The sequence below is a fragment of the Sapajus apella genome, unplaced genomic scaffold, assembly GCF_009761245.1.
Source record: "Sapajus apella isolate SASKATOON/1434 unplaced genomic scaffold, GSC_monkey_1.0 scaffold1, whole genome shotgun sequence".
NCBI classification, from domain to species: Eukaryota; Metazoa; Chordata; class Mammalia; order Primates; family Cebidae; genus Sapajus; species Sapajus apella.
Genome location: NW_022436941.1, coordinates 77,548,985 through 77,570,521, shown reverse-complemented (window position 1 = coordinate 77,570,521; position 21,537 = coordinate 77,548,985). Strand labels below are relative to the sequence as shown.

Below are 21,537 nucleotides of genomic sequence, written 5' to 3'. Positions count from 1 at the left end.
AAGTCGTGCCAATTTAATTGGAAAGCATCTAGCCATCTCATTACCTGGTACAGTTAAATGGCAGTTTACAGAACAAATCTAGGAAAAACTCTATTACTTTTATTTTTAGAGCTAACATATAATACATTATATGATTCTTCCCTTTGTGTCTTCCAATTGTCTTAATATGAGTGTTTTAGACCACAAAAAAAGTTACATTTCCCCCTCACCTTAACCACTGATATACTGAAATAATGCCGTTTAAGTTATTTAGAATTAGAGTGAAATATTCTAGTTTTACAAAGCATGTGGCAGGGTTACATTTCAAAGTATTACTCTGTCTCTGTGTGATTTTTTTCCTCCTCTTCTTTCACTAGCTTCACATAGGTCGTTTTCCCCTCCCCGCCCTCACCAAAGCACAAAGACTCAAAGAAACCACTCTGATGCAGGTCAGAAATATTCACAGGCAGCCAAGAAAGCTGGTTTCTCTAAACCTAAAAACTACACAAGACTGAGATGAAGGAAGAGGGAAAGGCAGTCAGAGGAAGAACCCAAACTAGATGAGGCAGGAGTAGATGTCATCAAAGCCAGCAGGAGATGAAGGACTACAGAGGTATGAAAAAGATCCATTAACCAAAGCTTTTTGGAGTGTGGACTCCTCTCTCATTAATCCACTGCTTGTAGGTAACCTGCTGTCCACAGTCCTTAACGTTTATAGGCCAACCAGAAGAGAAGGAACATCCACAATTGCACAGGGATGGGGCACGACAGAAAAACATGATCCCCTTACCTTATTGGAACTGAACACAAACTACTGAGTATCTCCTTATGAGCTGAGAGTGATGGACTGGATGCCAGTGTGACACTGCAGGGACTGACTGGTCTAGAAAACTGTTAACAACTGAATTACACTGCGAGTATAGTGATATCCCTAGACTAGAGCCAGGCATACCTTTGCCTTCTTTTACCATGACTCACCATGGGCACTTAATTGCTAGACAATGGGCACATAAAGATAGGAAGCAAGCCTGGCATGGTGGCATGTGCCTGTAGTTCCAGCTACATGTTAGGCTGAGGTGGGAGGATTGCTTGAGCCTGGGAGTTCAAGTCTAGCCTGGGCAACACAGCAAGACCCCATCTCTAAAAAAAGTTGGGGGAGCAGTTTACTCCACGTGGTATAGGTGTATAGGTGGTAGAGATAACCTCTAGTTAACAGCAGAACCAGGACCTGAAAAGACAATTTTGAATATTTGATGGCAAAGAAATTCAGAACTGGCAATGCCTTAAAAATTAAGGCTCTTGTATAAATGAAACTCACCATAGAGAAGGAAGACCCTAAACAATGATCTACAAACCTATCCCCTTGATGCATGCCTGCTTCAAATGATAGCCTTATCCCAGGTCTGATCATGGCTGGCCTAAGTTTAGTGGCAGTGCCCCATAGCCCAAACATGGCCCGCACAAACTTTTCATGGAGCAGAGTTGGTTAATTGCTTAAACTATTACGAGAAGACTGAAGAGATACTATCAAGGGTTTGAGGAGTGGGAGGTCCTCCATGATGGGTCACAGGGGGCTTTGGTGTTCAGACTGTTCCTGGACAAGCACCCACTGTACTCTCAATACAGTAGTTAAAGAGGTTGGTGTTACGCCACAGAGGTTCAGAAACTGGTCTCATATTTGTGTAACATGATCATTAGTTTGCAATTTCTCAAAGGAAGAGTGGTAATTCATAAATAGGACAATACTGCTATAATTTTTTTTGCCCAGACCTAGAAGCCATGTGGAGAAAAATGGACTCATGAGACCGAACTCCAGCATCTTCAAAGTGCTAGCTCAACACTGCCCTAAGCCAGCAGGCACCAAATACCAGGATGACATGTTGCTGCTTACAGTAAAATCAAGTAGAAGAACTAGATTTGGGTTTTAGGGTAGCATCCACAGAGCTCTAGAAACATTAAAGTTCAAGAGCTTTAATCTGGCAGACTCCTGATACCCAAGAAATGAAGCAGAGACTTAAAACTCTAAACCAGGGGTAATAACTTATCCTGCTGCTAATGAATATGGAACTCCTACAAAATGAGCAGCAGAGGACAAAAGCAAGAGATCCTTGTCCTATTTTTGGGAGGACTCTCGGAGGACTTGTCTGAAATGATCTACTTGTAAGACTATAATAAAGAAGTGCTAACTGCATACAATATCCAAGTCCTGGGGCCCATGATGGTGAAAAAGAAGAAAGTAGACTAATAAAAGTAGTGTTTGTACTGTAACGTTACCTGACTATATTTTTAGAAGTTGTTAGAGGTCAGAGCTCAGCAACAAAGACATTGAGAGGTTGAGAGGAAGGTAATCATGAGAAAGCAGTGGCCCAGAATTTGGGGCTACCTCAGATTATAAGGCAGTAGAAAAATCACCACATCTCCATCAAGGGTGGAAGGAAGAAGAGAGGTACTTCAGACGAATAGCCGAGGCTTACAGTCAGAGCTCAGCCTGCCTCTTACGGCCTGAAAAATGTGTGGCAGGAGTGGGGTAAACTAGAGCTCACTCATGAGTTCTGGTGCTGGTGTTTCATTGCCCACACCTGCAACTGTCCCATGAATACTGCTTCTTGATTTTGATAGTATCACATGACAGCTCAGTCATTTGGTAAAAAAGTGCCTTAATTCGCTTCTTGAGACTCAAAGATGTTAATTTCAAATATGAGAAATGTGCCTTCTTCATAGAGGAGAAATCCCTTCCCATACGGCAACCTACCTGGAGACTACTCAAAGCCACAAGCTGCCTATGTTAGCATGATGTAGACCTAACACCAGAATATACAGAGTGTGCTTAGGTACCTGGTCACTTTGTCCTTTTTGCTCAAGTCTATTTCAACAGTGATCAGAAGGCAGAACTCTGGGAGAATATTTTGCTGGAATTCACTCAGATGGAGAATGGGATCTCAGAGGTGCTTGCAGTGGGAAGTATCAGACAAGAGCCCAGAAATCATGGCCAACCATTTCCAGGTAGACTCAAATGTAGAGATTTATTCTAGTTCTGCAACATATAGTGGAGACACTGTCCCTGAGGGAAAGGAGTGGAAGAACCAGCACATGGCTTTCTAGGGCATGCCTTTAGTCCATGAACAGAGCCATATGGTTTTCTCTTTCTCTTTTGATGTTTGGGAGGTTCTGGCCCCACCACTGATCTTCTGCTTTGGAAATCAGATATCAGGGACAAACCAGGAAGAAAAGAACTGACTAGCCAGAGATGCTGCTCAGGGGACCACACACACTGAAATGAACTGCAGGAAGGTACCAACATAGGAATGGAGCTCTGTGGTAGAACTGGGTCTGCAGGGTAAAAACTAAACAGCTAACCTTCTATGGAAAGCTATGTCTGGCCTCATATGGGGGATGGGGTGTTTGAAACTTTACCCTTGTACAGAGTAAGGGAGGAGAAGGGGACAGGGCAAATCAAGCTATTCTGCAGAAATAATAACTGCCTAATAAAGAACAGATCAGAACAGGCCTTCAAATGCAGAAGCTGTTGCAAGGGCAGAGAGCAAGAGCAGTGTGGAGAATAAAATGGCAAAGGCAGCTAAACATGACTGATTAGATAGGAACAGGGAAGTTCAGACTTGCGTCAGAAGGGGCAGTGGGATCACAGCTCACAAAGTGGTGAAAGCCTCCCTGAGGGGAATGTATGCAGTCTCTCTCTGGGTTATGATCCTAAAAAATTGAGGCCCCAAGTCTCTGCTACTAACATCTTAGGCAGTAAAAATCCCTGAGATAAGAAATAAACTTCTTAGAAAGAATTCAAAGGTTGCTAGGGAACCTTCCACCTAGATATTAATCCACACATTTCCTAGTAGTCCCCTCCTCATGTGTTTTCTCACTGGAACTGGTTTCCCACTCGTGTCCCCAGCCTTTACACTTTAGCAGAAACAACATCTCAAAGAGGCCGTGAGGCTGGAGGAAAGTGACGAGAAGCTCTGAAGCATATTAAAACATGAGGGATGACTATAAAGTGATAATTTGTGTAAAGCAGAATTTCTTAACCTCAACAGTACTGATATTTGGGGGCAGACAATTCTTAGTTGTGAAGAATTGTCCTGAGTATTGTAGGATGTTTAGAATCAACATTGGCTTCCATCCACGAGTGCCGGGAACAAGTTGAGAGGATCAAAAACATCTCCAGAAATTCCCAAGTGTCCCCTGGGGGGCAAAATCCTCCCAAGTTGAGAACTATTGTTCTAAAGGAAGCTACCAACATTCATTCAAATAACAGTTTGCTTCAGAGTAATCACTTTGCCAATTACACATTTATTTCAGTGATACAGTCATTAAAACAATTTTTGAGCTTTTCTTTAATAATCAACTTTATAGAGTTTCTCAGAATTTCATTTAAATGGTTTTAAAGGAGGAAAAATCGTTGCCTACTGCTTCTGTACAACAAGTTCAGAACTAATCAAAAGTTGAGTTGGTTTAGAGGCAAATGGATCAAACAGACCTATATTTTTATCAGTGGGGTGGGAAAGGGTAGGGAGTAGAGCTGGATTTAATGATAAAGTAATTTACTACTGACATTTTCAGCTTATGGTTTATAAAACAAGAACAATTCCCCCCTCCAAAAAAAAAAAAAAACCACGGGAAATGTTTGGAGCTATGGCAATATTAGTGGAATAGATAGATGGATAGATAGTAGTTTGAGGTAAATATTTTTGAAGAAACACTCATTTAGATGTATATACTCCAGCAGAATCATTTATCTGCTGGAATTATCACCCATTAAAAGAAAGCAAATCTAGAATACGGAATAGTCTCAGTGAAAAATTATTTCAAATGACAAATTTTCAAATTTGTTAATTATAACATATATGCCATGTGTGTATGCGGCAATATATACATAATATACACAAATGCATTACAGAAGCAAAAATACATGTCCATGTCACTGACTACACAGGATTTTGTGTTTTGTTTGGATGGTTTATATATATATATATATATAAACCTATGTTTCTTCTTGGTATTTTAAAGGGTAAGCCCTGAAGTGCCAGGCAGGATAATGGGGGGCAAGAGAGGTCAGATCCTGTTGCTTGGGCAGAGCTGGGACGGGTGGTCAATGGGACTTTGGGCAGTCATTGAAAGTTTCTTTTGTTCCAGTCCAGTGCAAGAGCAGTATAAGGACTTCCGAGCACCCCCAATAGGCATAGAAGTGTGAAAGGAAAATATCTTGGGCCCCCAAAATCACTAAAAGGGAAAAAGCAGCTGGGAGCTGCTTAGGGCAAACCTGCCTCCGGTTCTATTCAAAGTTATCCTCTGCTCACTGAGATAAATGCATACCTGATTGCCTCTTTTGTAAAGATTAATCAGAAACTCAAAAGAATGCAACCTTTTGTCTCTCACCTATCTGTGACCTGGAAGCCCTCCCACCTTTGAGTCTTCCTGCCTTTCCTTTGAGTTGTCCCCACCTTTCCAGATGGAACCAATGTACTTCTTAAATATACTGATTGATGTCTCATGTCTCTTATAAAAAACCAAGCTGGGCCCTGACTACCTTGGGCACATGTTGTCAGGACTTCCTGAGGTTGTGTAACAGGTGCATGTCCTCAACCTTGGCAAATAAAGTTTCTAAATTAACTGAGAAATTTTTTCATTTCATTTTCAGAAAATCTTTCAGATTTTCTGGGTTTACAGGAGTGTTGCAGAAGAACCATAGAAAATTGTTATAAGTAAAATTTCAATGCCGCAAAAGAAGTAGCACTCAAAGATAAATCCTCTCAGCAAATTTACTGCTATAGAAGGGTGCAGCTCACAGATGGAACAATGGCAAGAGCACACCTGGACAAGGAAGGGAAGGGGTACTTAGCTTGACGGGAGTTGCCCCTACTGCTGTTTTGTTCCCCTATTGGCTAAGTTAGACCACACAAGCTAGACTAATCCCAATTGGCTATTTTAAAGAGAGCAGGGGTCCAAGCTGGAGTGGCAGGGTGGGTGGTTTGGCAGGAAGGATGGTTACAGAATGGTCAGAGCAGGTAGCCAGAGGTGACCTGGGTCAAAGAAGGTGACTGGAGCAGGTGACTGAAGCAGGTGACTGGGATGAGTCAGGACAGGGTAGGGGGGCCAGGGGAACAGATGTGAACCACTGATTAGAACCAGTGGAGAGGGTTGTTTACTGGAACTACAATGAAGTTAAACTTTAAAATAGAGACTTAAAAAATAAGAGAGCTAAATATACTGATATACTGATTTTTTGAAAAGGAACTTGGGGTTCACTATATTTAACAAAATGAAGGAGTCATAAAAGTAGAAACAACATATATCTCTTCAGATCTGCAAGCACAAGTGGCCAAAGACCTGATGGGACCCTGGATATCTCAGAGGATGGCAACATAGACAGAGAATATGGAGGATTAAAAGGCTGCTCCTCCCAATTACCCTGACACTACATAAGCTTCTTGTAACTTGCTGAGGGTGGAGGGGAGGTACTCAGAGATTAAAGTTGACTAAAATAGTTTTCTACCACCCCAAAGAATAAAAGTTTGAAATAAAAATAAAGCTGTAAAAAAAAATTATTTTCTTATGTCAGACCACATAGACTTTAAGTCAAAAACCGTCACAAGAGATAAGATCATTATATAGTGACAAAGGGGTCAATTCATAAAGAGAATTTATTGTAAATACATATGTATGCAACATAGTAGCACCAAAAATAATGCAGATTAATAGATCTGAAAGGAGAGACAGAACATGACACAATAATGGTAGGGCACTTTAATATCCTACTTTCAACATCACATAAATCATGACATAAAATAAATAAGGAAACATTGAACTTGAAGTACGTGTTAGATTAAATGAACCTAACAGACATGTAGAGCATTCTATCCAACAACAGCAGAATACACATTCTTCTGAAGTGTACACAGAACATTCTCCATGACAGGTGATTTATTAAGCCACAAAACAAGTGTTACCAAATCTGAAATCATATCAAGCATTATTTCTTACCACAACGATGCAAAACTACAAATCAATAACAGGAGGAAAACTGGAAAATTCACAAATACATGGAAAGTAAGCAACATGCACCTGAACAACTCATGGTCAAAAAAGACATCAAAAGGGAAATTTAAAAATATTGAGACAAATGAAAATGAAAACACAGCTTACCAAAACTTAGGGAATGCCACGAAAGCAGTTTGAAAAGGGAAGTTTAAATGCCTATAATAGAAAAGAAAAACAAAATTCAAATAAATAATTAACATTACATCTCAAGAAACTAGAAAAAGTCAACACAAGCAAGAAAATACATAGATTAGAGTAGAAATAAATGAAATAAAGACTAGAAAAACAAAAAGATGATAAAACTAAGAGTTGGTTTTCTGAAAAGCTCAACAAAATTGACAAACCTTTAGCTGCACAAAGGAAAAAAAGGAAGACTAATAAATAAAATTGGATATGAAAGAAGAGACATTGCAATGATACCACAGAAATCCAAAAGATCATAAGAAATACTATGAAAAAATGATACACCAACATATCCCAGAATAAATGAATACACTCCTAGAAACAGAGAACCTTCCAATATTGAATTATGAAGCTGGAGAAAATCTGAACAGACCAACAGTGGGTAAGGTGGTCAAGTCAGTAATCAAAAACCTCCCATAAAATAAAAGTCCAGGACCTGATAACTTCACTGTTGAATTCCACCAAACATTTAAAGAATAACTAATAGTAATTCTTGTCGAACTCTTCCAAAAAACTGAAGAGGAGGGAATACTTTTGAACTCATTTCATAAGGTCAGCATTACCCAGATAAAATCAGGCAAGGACACTATAAGGAAAGAAAACTTCAGGTCAATACCCCTGATGAACATAGAGGCAAAAAATCCTCAAGAAAACACCTGCAAATCAAATTCAACAACACATAAAAAGGATAATTCACTATGATCAAGCAGAATTTATCCCTAGGATACAAGGATGGTTCAACAAATGCAAATCAATAAATGTGATACACCATATTCCATAGAATGAAAGACAAAAACCGCATAATCATTCCAATAGATGCAGTAAAAGCATTTGACAAAATCCAACATCCTTTTATAATAAAACTCAATGAATTTGGTTTAGAAGAAACCTCAAAACAATAAAGGCCATATATAAAAAGCTAACATAATACTCAGCAGTAAAGAGTTGAAAGCTTTTCCTCTAAGATCAAGATAAGGATCCCCACTCTCACCACTTTTTTTGTTTTTTGTTTTAAAAAATAGAAATTTATTTCTTACAGTTCTAGAGGCTGGAAGTTCACGATCAAGGTGCCAGCAAGATAAGGTCTCATTCTGAGGTCTATTCTCTTGGCGTGCAGGTGGCAATCATCTCACTGTGTGTTTGAATGACCTCTTTGTTGTGCCCTCCCCACTTCTATTCAACATAGTAAAGTCTTCCCTCTATATTCATGGGTTCTGTATCCATGGAATCAGAGAGCCAATTGTACACATTTTCAATCCACTGCTGGTGGATGTGGAACCCCCAGTTATGAAGGTCAACTGTACTACACCATTAAACATTCTAACTTTTAAAACTTTTTTATTTTTATTTTGAGACATGATCTTGTTTTGTCACCCAGGCTAGAGTGCAGTGGCATGTCATGACTCACTGCAACCTGGCTCTCTTGAGCTAAGGCAATTCTCCCACCATAGCCTCTCAAGTAGCTGGGACTACAGGTATATGCCACAATGCCTAGCTAATTTTTTATTTTTGTAGTGGCGGGTGTCTTACTGTGTTGCCCAGGCTGGTCTCAAACTCCTGGGCTCAGGTGATCCTCCCACCTTGACCTCCCGAAGAGCTCGGATTGTACGCATGAGACACTGTGCCTGGTCTGGACTAGAGGAATCTCAGATTTTGGTATAGGGTCTGTATTGGAGGATCTAGCCACAGCAATTATGCAAAAAAGAAATAAAAAGGCATTCAAATCAGAAAGGAAGATGTTAAGTGTCTGCTTGCAGCCAACAGGGTTTTACAACTAGAAAACCCTAATGAGTGCTGGGTGTGATGGCTCACACCGTAATCCCAGTGCTTTGGGAGGCCGAGGTAAGGGGATCACGTGAGCCCAGGAGTTCAAGACCAGCATGGGCAACAAAGTGAGACCCCATCTCTACAATAAAAATCAAAAAATTAGCCAGGCATGGTGGCACACACCTGTGGTTCCAGCTACACAGGAGGCTAACGCAGGAGGATGGCTTGAGCCCGGGAGGTCAAGGCTGCAGTAAGTCATGATCATGTCACTGCACTCTAGCCTGGGTGACAGAGCAAGACCTTGTCTCAAAAAAAGAAGAAAAAAATGAAACTAGAACAAAGCAGGCAGAAGGAAAGATAAGCAGCTTGCTGAGTCTGTTCACTCTTTCTTCTCTTACAGGACGCTTGCTCCATCTACTCCTGTCCTTGAATGTCAGATTCCAGGCTCTTTGGCCTTTGGACTCTGGGAACTTGCACCAGTGGCCTCTCAGAGGCCCTCAGGTCTTTGGCCTCAGACTGAGGGCTGCACTGTTGGCTTCCCAGGTTTTGAGGCTTTCGAACTTGGACTAAGCCACACTACTAGCTTCTTTCTCTTTCTTCAGCTTGCAGATGGCCTCTTGTGAGATGTTGCTTTGTAATTGTGTGAGCCAATTCTCCCTAACAGGCTGTCTTTTATATATACATCTATCCTATTGGTTCTGTCCCTCTGGAGGACTCTAACACAGACTTGTGAGTTTGTCAAGTGAGATCTGAAACCATTTACTTTAGGTATGGGATTCAGTCAGTATGATTTTTCTTTTATATCCTTATGTCAGTGGTTCTTAGACCTGGTTGAAAATCAGAATCACCCAGAGAGAGATTTGGATTCAGCTGATGTTTGGAAAAATTCTGATGGGCAAGGTTTAAGAATTTTTTCTTAATGCTTCATAAATCATTCTCAGACATGATGACATCCATGACAACATGAGCAACAGGCATAAAATACGTGACAAAGGATTCGGTAAGAGAAGGTCACTAGGGAAAGATAAGGCATCTAGGTCAAGAAGGGCAGGAATAGGAGGCGCAATCAATGCTGGAAAATATTTATCTGGGATTTCAAAAGAACTCACGAGAGATGTGAAATATGGGGACAGGTCTTTGAATCAGCACATATATCCAAGTTGTAAACTAACCTCTTATATCAGGGATGACTGCTTGAAGTTCCTAAGTATCTGTGAAAGAGAAAATCATTACTATATCCTAGGTCTCAGTAAATCACAGAAAATTAGACTATAAGCCTTGTAATTTCAGCTAACAAAACCGATGGAGAAATGTCTAAGATACTAAACACCTAGCTTTCTATTTTTCAGTGGAAATGTTACAGAATCAGGGAAGGTGCTTTCATCTGCAAGTAACAGAAAACTCAAAATGGCTTAACCAATAAGGGGATATGTTTTCTCATAGTACAAGAAGTCCAAAGGTAGGGCAGTTCTTCTGAGTTGGCAAATTCTCTTTTGTCATTTTTATGGAAAAAGATAGCAGCAACCATTCCAAATAGCACATTCTCATATACCTTTATTTAGAGCAGCAAAAGAGAATTTTTTCGTGTGTCTCTTTTTTTTTTTTTTTTTGAGACGGAGTTTCACTCATGTTACCCAGGCTGGAGTGTAATGGCGCAATCTCGGCTCACCGCAACCTCCGCCTCCTGGGTTTAGGCAATTCTCCTGCCTCAGCCTCCTGAGTAGCTAGGATTACAGGCACGCGCCACCATGCCCAGCTAATTTTTTGTACTTTTAGTAGAGATGGGGTTTCACCATGTTGACCAGGATGGTCTCAATCTCTTGACCTCGTGATCCACCCGCCTCGGCCTCCCAAAGTACTGGGATTACAGGCTTGAGCCACCGTGCCCGGCCTCGTGTGTCTCTTTTTAGATGCTTCAAAATCCTTCTCAATGCTTCTCCAGAGGCCCTTAAATACCCCTTCCAAAAACTGCATCACATGCCAACATTTAAACCAAGCATTGAAAAAAAAAAAACTGGGACTTGGCCGGGCGCGGTGACTCACGCCTGTAATCCCAGCATTTTAGGAGGCCAAGGCAGGCAGATCACAAGGTCAAGAGATCGAGACCATCCCAACCAACATGGTAAAACCCCATCTCTACTAAAAATACAAAAATTAGCTAGGCACGGTGACGTGTGCCTGTAGTTCTAGCTACTCAGGAGGCTGAGGCAGGAGAATCGTCTGAACCTGGGAGGCGGAGGCTGCAGTGAGCTGAGATTGCACCACTGCACTCCAGCCTGGTGACAGAGTAAGACTCTGTTTCAAAAAAAAAAAAAGAAAAAGAAAACCCTGAGACTGTAGCGATTTCTTCGTTCATCTACATTGCATTTACTCTCCCATTCCATTCATAAGTCACATGGGGAAGCACATGACTTCAGGGAGAAAGGAGTATCCCAAAATAAGGAAGAAGAGTGGTTAGCACACATAGAAGGAAGGTTGAGAGACAATGTTGGCTGTAGCCGTAACACAGAGATTACTGTGCAGAGCCATTGCAAATATAAACTGAAGTGGACAGCCTGAGCCTCTCCAGGTGATCTCTACCTTTCCTGCGCATAGGTGCTCAGGATAAACTAATCTTGATTTTTGTTTAAACAAGGCATGATTAATAAGTGAATATGTTAAGTATGCCTGATAAGTTAAACATACTTTGCAACACCATCTAAGACTTGATAGTGACTTATATATCTGTTATTTAGAATTATCTCATGCCATTGTCTCTTTGATACAGATAACACACTGTAAACCTACAAACGCAGGGGGCATAGGGTTGGGCTACTACTCATAATTGCTGTTATATCATTTCCATGAACTCATGTTGTTCTGATGGATATACAACATATTTAAATAAAGTAGATGTTTCCCATCCCCCAATAACAATGACATAATAGAACATATTACCACTTTTTCTATATGAATTATCTCATGCCTGTCTTTCAATCAGGTTTAAGAGTAATAATTTCCATGTCAAATAGAACCTCCAAACAAATATCTTTACCATTCTTTCCACTCTCTACTACTCCATTATTTCATCTCAATTTTTACTTCCTCATTTTCCCTTCATAAAGGGATTTATTAAGAATTAGATGCCTTTAGAAAAGATAACATATGCGCATGACCCACCAGACTAATTCAGACTGCATTTCTGTTTGGCACAAGCTCTTCAGTATAATCAAGATTCTTGAGTTTGAGTAGAGGCAAACAAACTAGATGTTCACTTAACAACCTCAACATGTTAATATGACAACTTATAAGAAATGAAGGAGTCATAGAAGCCAATGATATAGCAACAGGCCCCACTAGAAAATAAAATTCATGTAAAAACTTTAGCACGAAGGCTAAACATTGTGCTACTTATTGCACTTATTTTTACTGTTATCGATAACAGAGTGTCTCTCAATCTAAGCAAAGTAATCAGTATCCTTCCAAAGCCTCTGATCCTGACTCAGAATTCTATAACTGGAGAAACAGGGCAAACTTAGAAAAGAGTCAGAGAATCTTTAGGGGAAATAAAGGATTCACTGAAGTCGCCATCAAGAGTAAGCTCAGTGCGAGGCAGTGGGGAATAGGAGGATAAAGACAAGGGTCCTGCTCTCAGGCAGCCTCAACATGTGCAAAGAGTCTAGACTCTGGGATGAATAAATGTGAGTAAAGCAAAGCATCCTAAAAACCGTAAAGATGATAGTGACTACTGGAACACACTGGAGGAATTTCTCTATCAGAAGAAGTGATAAGTACCCCAAAGGCAGTTTAATTCCTGTTTGTAATCTAAGTCCTAGGACTTGAAGAGTCCTAGTCTTGAATAGCACAGGTGCTTAACAAATATATGCTGAATGAAATTAAAAATGTTGCAAACTCAGAAAAATAAGGGAAGGTAAGAGGGACAGACCAAATGTTCCATTTCTTAGGTCTTCCTCCCCACTTTTTTGAAACAAATACGAAATACTCCTCTCACTCATACTCTCTTCAAACACAAAGTAACTTTTGAGCATCTATTATTGTGCAAGAAAGTGCTAAGCAGGACATATTATTTAAAAAATATGGCTCCTAAATTCAAACAACCAAACCTGGTAGGTAAAGGTACCTACTCAGATTTCTACCATGCAAAGCACAATGCAGGGGCATTCAAACAGTTCACAGAGACTGCAAAAGTCTTTAGGAATGAAGAGTCATATCTGTTTATCCACATGTGACCTAGAGGAAAGGCATAATGGAGGAGAGGATACAGGAGCTGAGCCTTGAGAATAAAATTTCAATAGGGCAAAAATGTGCACAGCCTGGAGAAAGGAGAGGCCTGCATTGGAAGTAGAGAAAATTCATTTGCTTATTCAACCGATATTCTGAAGTATCTGTTATATGCCAAACACTTTTTTAGGTGATGATACAATAGGAAACAAAACAAAAATCCTGGCTTCATGAAATTATAAAAAGTTGCAGATATGTTTCCAAAATGTTTGTTACAACAACTTGGTAATGTATAGGATGGAAACAATAGGAAGATCAAGACAGGAAAAGTAGATACAGCTGTGGCACCTGATTGTGGAGGAACCAAAGGCCAGCCAGGCTAAACAATTCTTTTAGAGTTAGTTCTGTTGACTGTGAGGAGTCATTACAGGATTCTCAACTGAGAAATGTCTAATCAAAGTGGTGCTTTGCAAAGATTGACTGGGTGGTGGAGTCCAGGGCTGGGTAACTAAGGGTGTGGTTTAAAAGCAGGGGAGCAATTACACAGTATTGCATCCTACTGGGAAGGATCCAGCATAAGCCAGTATTGCATCCTACTGGGAAGGATCCAGCATAAGTATCACTTCCTCTGAGATGTCATTCTTGATTCAGCCAGTCAGGGCTAGGTGTGCCACTAAGGTGTCCTCAAAAGAATCTCTCATCTATGAGAGCACTTCCTGTATATGGTATAGCAAATGTCTGTTTATTAATTCTTATCTTTTCTATTCATTAAGAGGAAAGAGACTGAGCCTCATCACTTCTGTATTCCCAGGGCCGAGACCAATGCTTAGCATGTAGCAGAAAATATGTGTGGTATGAGTAAATAACCAAGTGTGATGGATTGAATTGTGTCTTCCCAACATTTATATGTTGAAGTTCTAACCTCCAGTTCTTCAGGATGTGACCTTATTTGGAGAAAGAGTCTTTCCAGAAGTAATCAAGTTATAATGAGGTCATTAGGGTGGTCCCTAACTCACAATGACTGGGGTCCTTATAAAAAGGGGAAGTTTGGACACAGACATGCACACAGGAAGAACACCCACCTGTAAGCCAAGGGGAGACACCTGGAACAGATCCTTTCCCCATAGCCCTCAGAGAGAACCAACCCTACCAGCACTTGGATTTCAGATTTCTCAACTTCAGAACTATGAGGTAATAAATATCTGTTGCTTAAACTACCCAGTTTATGGCACTTTATTACAGCAGTCCTAGCAAACTAATACACCAAGTGAAGATGTTCACTCAACTTGAAGCAAAATCCAGAATCAGAGCCCAGGGTTAAGACCAGGGTTACCTATAAAGAGAGACAATCATTAACATGGGAGCAGACTAAATTTCTGTGAGAACCTGTATAGGATGAGACATGGCAAAGGGCAGCACTCAGGGGGCACCCATGTTTAGGAATCAGGAAGAGCAGCTGAGACAAACTTAAAGAAGCAACAGCCAGAAAGGTGCAGAAGAAAGCTGCCTAGTAGGAGCTTCAAATATTGGGGGAAAAATATGTTTAACAAAAGTAACAGAAATTTGTTGTCTCACAGTTCCAGATGCCAATGCCAGAAGTCTAAAATCAAGGTATTGGTAGGGTTGGTTCCTTCTGAAGGCTGAAGGATCTGTTTACGGTCTCTCTCCTTGGCTTACGAACCGCCATCTTTATGTTCACAGGAAGGCAGCCCCTCAGGGAACACTCATGTTGAGGAAATAGAAAGAGAATCCAGCGACAAACATAAAGAAGCAAGTCAGAAAGCTGCAGAAGGAAGCTTCTACTCTGGTATTGGTAGTGGCTGCAAATACAGAAAAAAGAAAAATAAACGGTCAAAAGAAAAACTGCCCACAAAATTTCACAGAAGCAACCAAATAAGGAAGGGCTACATACAAATGTTCTAAATTGCAGAATGCTGTGGCCCAGAAAAGGGTTGGGAGCAGAGTGGCATCTAAAATATGGCAGGGTTCCTAACCCCACATGGCCTCTTCCTCCAGCTGCACTGGGGATGCAAAAGAGCCTGAGAATCCTCACAAGTATCCCCACATCTAGGAGAAGCAAATAGACTAACAATCCTAATTTTTTTCTCTAGGTGGTGAATAGAACAATAGGATAGACTCTGATGATGGAAATTCCATACACCAGTAAACAGATACAAATGCCTTAATGGGAATGAGATGCAATCTATGAGGTGGAATGAATCTTGGTATGAATATTGAACATTAAACGTGAAAATACAACTCAGGTATAACCTGCTTTAGCTGAATCCTTCTGTCCTTCACTCTCCATGTCTTCAGGCTACAGGTAAGAAGGTCTATAAATGAAATTATCAGCCCTCAAACTATAGCTCAGTGAGAAAAAACAAACTGGCTCAAAAATACTGTGGGAAAGAGAAAGCAAAGCACCCAAGCTGTATCAGAGCAAGTATGGAGTTTGACTAGAGGTGTCCTAATATTCATTTGACTAAAAAAAAAAAAATCACTGGAAAACTTTACAAATAGACTGTGAGGGGAAAGAAAGCAAAGCAAAAAAGACACAGAAGACAAAAAAGAACCAAGAACAACAAAAGGTAGCTGAAAAAAAAAAAAAAAGGAAATTCTCCAGAAGTATTTTGAGTTGAAAACATGTATTCATAAAATAATAAAAGAATAAGATGGAATGGGAGAATGTAGAACCAATGCAACAAACTGAGGCCAAGGCATCATTAGCACACTAAAAAATAAATCAAACAGCCAGAAACAGAGTATTCAGAGCCAAACAATGATTTCCAGATATAGAAGAAAAGTTAAAGTGTTCAAGTGAAAATGACAAAAGTTAAAGCAATAAATAATGAGGGCAAAGATGATTTTATATAAGGGTAATTGGTCTTTCTAAAGTACAGAATTCAACAGAAGAAAAAGTAACAATATTCAAATACATAACAAAAAATAATTTACTATTGACTTTACAGACAGACTGAGAAAACAAGATTGTAAGAAAATCTGATGCATAACAATCAACAGCAAGACAAATCTTGGTTAAATTGATGAACTGAAAGAATAAGAAAAAATTCTTATGCATCTATGCAAAAAAATCAAATTAAAGAAATCAAAGAAAACCTAAATAAATGGTAAGTGATACCATGTTCATCGTTTGGAAGACTTAATATAGTTAAGATATTAAATATCCTAAGTTAATGAACACAATTCCTATTAAAATACCAAATACTCAGCATATGACCTAGCAATTTTACCGTTAATATTAACCCCAGAGAAAGAAATACTTATATTCATACCAAAATCTGTAAATAAATGTTTATAGTGACTTTATTAATAATCACCCAAAATAATAAACAACTGAAATGTTCTTTGACTGATAAATGGATAAACAAATAGTGGCATATCCATTCAATGAACTACTACTCAGCGATAAAGAGACTATTGATACAACATGGATGAATCTCAAATGTATTTCTGTTAAGTGAAATAAGCCAGACTCCAAAAAATACATACTATAAAATTCATTTATGAAATTCTAAAGAAAGCTAAACTGTAAAGATAGAGAACTCATGTCAGAGGTTTCCTGGGGTTGGAGGATGGAGGAGGGTTCATTACAAAGTGCAGCACAAGAGAATTTTGGAGGGTGATGGGAAGATTTGTATCTTAACTGTGGTGTTACTTATATGATTCTATGCATGAGTTAAAATGCAGAAAACTGTGATCCAAAAGAAGTGAATGTACTGAATATAAATTTTTTAAATATAAGCTAAAAAAAAAAAAGAAAACAAATTATATATGCGAGAGAAATGTAGGCTAAATCAGACTTCTCTAAAGCAGCATTCAATGCCAAATGGATTAACACAAAGTTTTACAGGAAACAAAGCATAACTCAGGAATATTATACCTAAGATCTTGTTCAAATACAAAGGCCACAGAAATAACCTTCCCCAAAATAGAAGAAAGGATGTTCATCCATTAGCCTTCTTGAAAAAAAGACAGCATTATAAAGTCTAGTCAATATAGAGATTAATCTAAAGAAATTTTGGAATGGAAAACCGTTTTCAAAAATACTGATTGGTGGTGAACAGATTTATTTCAAGGATGAAAATATCTTGAATTCTAAATGTAGAAAGAATATTAAGACTATAGAATAGAATGTAAATACTATGAATTCCATAAAGACAGAATTATAATGTTCACTGAACATTTATTATATATTAGATTATTTAGATCAACTAACTTTATTATATTACCTAACAACTCTATCCTTACTTTACAGATGAAGAAAACTAAGACATAGTAGTTAAGTAACCTGCCTAAATTCACATAGCTAGCCTGGCAGCCTGGTTCCTGAGCCCAGGTTCCACAAGCCACTATGTTACGCTGTCTCCACAAATTAAAATAATATAACTGACAAAAATCAGAAGATGAGGGCAAAGGAAGGCAGAATAAATGTGAAATGCTAATATCCTCAAATTTTATAGTAGTGAGTCCATTAATATGGCCATTAAGACTGTCAAAAATACTTTTTAAATAAAATTTATTTTTTTGGAGCAGCTTTAGTGTTACAGCAAAATTAAGAGAAAATAGTTTTCACTTTTTTTTTTTTTTTTTGAGACAGAGTTTCACTTTTGTTACCCAGGCTGGAGAGCAATGGTGCAATCTTGGCTCACCGCAACCTCCGCCTCCTGGGTTCAAGCAATTCTCCTGCCTCAGCCTCCCGATTAGCTGAGACTACAGGCGCGCACCACCATGCCCAGCTAATTTTTGTATTTTTAGTAGAGACAGGGTTTCATGGTTTTTACTTTTTAACTAAAGAATGACTGCAGTCTTTTTGTGGTTTTCACATTCTCTTTTCATACAAGATTTTCAGATCTCATTTAAGTAACCTGGCTGTGTGGGAAAATATTTATTTGAAAATCATCAATTTCTTCAGGTTCACTTCAGTTTCTTTTTGGTCTATTAAAGTTCTAGTAGAGGTAAATTTAATACTTTTTATTTACAAGTACCATATATGATCAAATTTATTAAAATACATCTGGCTAGCTATCCAGCTATCCAGCATTTCATCTGTATACATGCCTAGAAAGGTGCAGACCTAATAATAATAGTGATGATTATTTCTGGGTGTTGGAATTGGGGTGATTTACTTAAGGAAAATCATACATTTTTCTTCTTTCCTCTATTGCTTAAATCCTCTAGAATGAGTATGTACTACTTTATAACAAAATGATTTTTTCTTTAAAAAATAATATTAAGAGACTGGTGAAATATTACCAATTTCTGAGGATGGTTCATTATGGTATATCATTGTTAATCTCTACTTCTGTGTATGTCTGACAACTCTATTTTAATATGTTTAAAAATGAAAGAAGGAAAAAGAATGTTAAGGCTGACAACTGGTATTGGTAGTATCAAAGAACCTAAGGAAGAAAACTAGTTCTCCAGTGTTGAGTGAATATGGATGAAGAAAAAACCTACTGAAATTTCAAATTAGCTAATAATTTATAAACTTCTATAGTATAATACACAGCTGGGTGGCAGAAATAAAACCCAGGCCCTAAGGAGTGAGGAGGCATTGAAAGTAGCTAGTCTTGATAAATATAAATTCATCCCAGAGAAAGGTTTGAACTGGAGGGACCTCTAGAGTTTGTCTAGCTGTGATGACTGAAGTTCTGAAGGATTTTCCAAGAGAGTTGAACCCAACACTCAGTTCAACTGACTTCTGGGATCACTCCCTTTCTATGACCCCGTTACTCAAGATATTTATTTATAGGAGGAAGAAAGAAGAGAGTAGAGTAAAAGACAAGGATGAAAATATCTTGAATACATTTGTAAGATCAGGAAAAGTTGGTGGGAGAAGAGAAGCTGAAATTGCATGAGTGTTTATGTATATTCCTAAGGGAAAGCTTTGATTTCACAGGAAATCAGAAAAAAGTAGGAAAATAGAAGAACCATAGCTTCAAGTGAAGTTCCACTGGCCACAAATGCAAAGCAGGAAGGCAAGATAAAGTCCTTATTTCAGCACCAGCGCTCAACTTAAACCAGCTAGGGTTCTAAACCGTATTTGCATTTCAGTCAGCTGGAAATTCAAAGTAAGTATTGAAACAAAAGCATAACAGGTATTTAATGCATCAAGACCTTAAACCCACCAAAAATGTCCCAAGTACACAACTGCCTAGCTCCCCTCAAACAAACAAACAAAAAGTCAATTTATTAAATTGCAACACATGTTGGCTACATATTGGAAAGAAAGTAATTTCATCATTAATACTGAAAGTTGAATGTACATTAGGCTTTCCTGAGGCACTTGCTGAAAGATATTTCCAGGGCCTTCCTCACAGGCAATCTCATTTACGTGGTCCTTCAACCACATTTAGGGAAACTCTGCACTATGATTTTCTGGTTTTATTTTTTAAGACAATGCTTGTTAACACAAATGAATCTTTGAGAGTTTTAGGTAGTTAAGAAAATAAAATAGACAATTTCTTATAGTATGAAGGAAAATATTTGCGGGCAGAAGAACTAAGGGAGCAGGTTGGCCCAGTTTAGGGCAGTACCCCTAGGATCCTCCTCCTGCTATACTTTAATACTTAACACACACCTTCATTTCCCATTCATGGGTGAGGACACGGACACTGGAATCACATATTTAAGGGAAAGGGAGATGGAGAATTCATTCATTTATTAAAGGCTTTTCATGTGGATTTTTCTAAACCCACTGCTTAACTAAACTTCTGCTTAAAAAGCTTCTACAGAGAATTCATGTTAGAAACATTATTTTATTCAAAACTGATGATAGATTAGCCTGTTACCTATATGTGATTATTTAGAGGAATCAATTACTAAATTATACAAATATGCAATTCTACAGCACATCATATGTAACCAGTACTGATATTCCACTCTTGTGCATTAGGACAGCCAGGTCAGTTTTTCAGGGCTGGCATCTGATCTGCTTTGTTGGACATCCGTACCACACTTGTTATTAATATTTTGGTTCTAACTCCTGCACATACTTCTACACTTGGTAGTCATTATGCTGCATTTCATTTGTATATATGTTTTACCCGGCCTAGAAATTTGTAAGTTCTTGTAGGGTAGGGTGGAAGGGTTTCTTAAGCAAACTTGTATTGTGTACAGTACAGGCCCAGGGGAGGTAAGTCAAAGTATCCATAGTATTCATCAATCAATCAATAAAGAAATTATCATAGCTGTATTGGGCAGTAAGAAGGCCCAGTTTTTTCAGTTTCAATTTTAACTTAGAAGCATAATAAGGTATGTTTACCTGTAAATAACTCACATGACAAGGTCAACCTCTCAACTTTCTGTTGTGTAAGTGTAACTATTTGTGTTTCTGCCCTTTACTGAGAGGCTGTATTTGATCTTCTCAACAGATCTTCTTTACTGAGATTTGATTCTCAAAAACTTGAGGAACGTGTTTTCATTAAGGTCAGTTGTACCTTTTTTTAAAAAAAACTTCGCAAATTAGTCACATTTTATTCATTTGAACTATAGTCATGCATACCTAAAATGAAAAAAAGTATACAGTTTATGTGCGTATATGCACACACTATATACATGGTACTCTATATAATACAGAGGATAGTATAGTCATTATCATACTGGGCATTCTAATTGTTTCTCTTTATTGGCTTCAGTGTCTTTCTCAAGTAGTCTATCTGACTTATTTCCTAATAAGTAGCAGGCATCTTCCTCTTTCCCACTACATTGTGTTAAACTAATAAATGCCATATTCCTGAAAAGGGAAATGGAAAAGGTAAAAATAAAAATAAATAAATAATGACATACCAGGAATAAAATATTAGAAACTGAAAAACTGGGGCCTGTATAACTTACACAAAGGCCATCCATCTTTGTCTTCATGGATGTATGGATTAATGATTAATGGGTTATAGAGGGAGTGAGTTATTTACCAGGAGAGTGCATCTGTTATAAAAGCCAGTCTAGCCAGCTCTCATGAGCCCCATCAGCATGTGATGCCCTGTATCACCTCAGGACTTTGCAGAGTCCCACCAGGAAGAAGGCCCTTACCAGATGTAGCCCCTTGACCTTGGACTTCCAGGCTCCAGAACTGTAAGAAATAATTTTTTTCTTATAAATTACCTATTCTTTAGTATTTTCTTATAGCAACATAAAGAGTAAGACACCTAGTCTCGAACTTAATCTAAGATAAATTCTAGAAAAAAACAAAAATGAGAAATATAATTCCTGTTGCAGTGGCTCATGCCTTTAATCCTAGCAATTTGGGAGGCCGAGGCAGGAGGATTGCTTGAGGTCAGAAGTTTGAAATCAGCCAGGACAACACAGGGAGACCTC

General features: G+C 38.6%; 1 protein-coding gene across 7 annotated transcripts in view; it reads right to left on the bottom strand.

Moving 5' to 3' along the window:
• ELOVL7 (ELOVL fatty acid elongase 7) overlaps window positions 1-21,537 on the bottom strand; it is an 88,058-nt gene that overhangs the window by 33,412 nt on the left and 33,109 nt on the right. Inside the window, exons 2-3 of one of the 7 annotated variants that reach the window (XM_032280205.1) lie at window positions 10,089-10,190; window positions 7,135-7,185 (exon numbers count right to left, since the gene is read on the bottom strand). The exons of 1 other annotated variant lie outside the window; for it this stretch is intronic. The gene's annotated coding sequence lies outside the window, so the exon portion shown is untranslated. Of the gene's footprint in view, window positions 1-7,134; window positions 7,186-10,088; window positions 10,540-21,537 lie in introns of those variants that run through there. 5 more of the 7 variants (XM_032280218.1, XM_032280197.1, XM_032280223.1 and 2 more) reach the window with 5 other exon arrangements.